Below are 2,140 nucleotides of genomic sequence, written 5' to 3'. Positions count from 1 at the left end.
TTGGCTTTTGTCAGCATTTGATATTATAATCTTATCATCATTATGTATTACCCTGCTTATAAAAAAAATCCAAGCTTTGGCAGTGAGTTTTTATTGAGGTAAAGTAGCAGGGTGTGAACTTGAGTAAGGTGTGAACTTGGATCAAAAGTACGTGGACGGATTAATGTTAAAAACTTGGAGAAAGGCAGCAATGTGGTGATATTTTTCTTAAATTGCTTGAATTAAAGCTGGGAGTCTATAATATAATCACATATTTACTGTTTAATTTCAACTCCATTATGTTGCTATACAACATAAAGAAGAAGAAGAAGAAAGAAAGAAAAAAAAAAAAAAAAAAAAAAGCCAGTGTCCAAATATTTATGGACCTGACTACAATAACGCAGACATTGTAACAGCTGAAGGGAAAGAAGATGATAATTTGAAAACGCTTGTAAAACTGACTTGAGATCAGTTTGTTTTTGTGTGAATTTAAAGGTTTTGTTATCCTGCACAGAGGCCCAACAGCCTCTAAATATGTTCAGTGTCTGATCCTTCTGTTAGAATTAGAAACATGACATATAATCAGTGTCTTCTTGAATATGAAGTCTTTAGAAAATGAGATGCTGTTTTGCATTTCCTCAATAGGTGGCAACAACAGTTCAAAAAGCAGCCCACCCACAGCCAACTCTGAGCTCTGTGCTTCTGCACTAAACCGTACACCTGTTGGGATTCCTGCACCTACATGTATTGTCTTTGAGAAAAACAATCAACAATGGTGTTCTCTGTGTGACTGACACCTCTGCAGGAAACATAGCGTGGAAATCTGCTGAGGATGTTCATATATCTGACTATCAGATGGCGCCACTTTTTTTTTCCAGGCTCTTGGCCTCAGACTGCCTGTTTGTAAGAGGAAGGTGAAGATTTGCTGAACATGTGCTCTCTTCATTAAACCAATGCATTTGGTTCATTATATTCTGACCACATTTGTATGAGTTGGGTAAGAAACTCCTAAGCAGCAGCAGTTAAAAGTTCCAGTGCTTTGTTCAGCAGTGACCTGTGGTCCTGCTTGTAACAGTTTATAAGGACAAGCTAGTACTTATGGGGTCATTATTGTAGCAAATGTATTTGCAAATGTGTATTTCAGCCTGTGCATGTGTAACCAGATCCACAAATGTGTAAAAAAAAAAGTCTGTGTGTGTATTGGCTGTGTTCTTACGCAACTTGACTTTTGCTACACTCCTGCAGCGTTAGATCTGTAAATGCGTGCAGCGATTTGTGTGTGTGTGGAGACTTGTCTGTGCCACCGTGGCTACACACCTTTACTGCACCAAGGGGTGCAAGCTCCAATGATATCGGTAACCCCTCCCATTTTAAGCCTGGCCACTACTTCAACTTGGACATAATCCATTCTGGGTAAAATGTGCTGATAAATAAATGTGTCATTCTGCAGATTGCAGTGCTTTATGCTACTGCTATGGTGAAACATTTAAGTTCTTAGATCTTGTTAAATCAAGTTTGTGGGTATTTTTGATGTCTAAATTATGAAACAACTGACACCATAAGTGAGTGGTTGGGTTGTATTATGGGCTTTAAAATGCAGAATGTTGTAATAATCCCAGGAATTTCTCATGCTTGTTAACAAAAAAGCAGACATTTAAGAACTGAATTTTTTCTCGAGTCTGACTTGTTCATTTCAATCTTCAAACTAACATATCACTCCATAAAAAGTTTTAATTTCTTTTATGGATTGATATATTATCTTAAAGTTATTTAAATTAACATATCACTCCCTAAAAAAGTTGTTTTTTTTTATGGAGTGATACATAAGTTTAAAGATTGAAACACACAAGTCAGACTCCAGAAAAAAAGTCTTAAGTGTTAAATTGTCTGCTTTTTGTGAACAAGCAGAATAAATTTCTGGGATTGTTCCAACCACTCACTTATGGTGTCATGTTTCATAATTTAGACATTAAAAGCACCTACAGACTAGGGTGTCCCAAAAAATGCCAACTTAAAAAAATTTTGAGTTTCACCCACCAAAAAGTTTCCTTTTGGTAAGTCATTCTCACATGTAAAATTGTTTGCCAATCAGAAATTATTTAGAGGTGGCTCAAGGTCAACAAACATTGAAAATCTACCTGCGACAATCGCCATTGGTGCA

Source organism: Thalassophryne amazonica, chromosome 6, assembly GCF_902500255.1.
Source record: "Thalassophryne amazonica chromosome 6, fThaAma1.1, whole genome shotgun sequence".
Taxonomy (NCBI): domain Eukaryota; kingdom Metazoa; phylum Chordata; class Actinopteri; order Batrachoidiformes; family Batrachoididae; genus Thalassophryne; species Thalassophryne amazonica.
Note: the sequence above shows the minus strand (reverse complement) of the source record.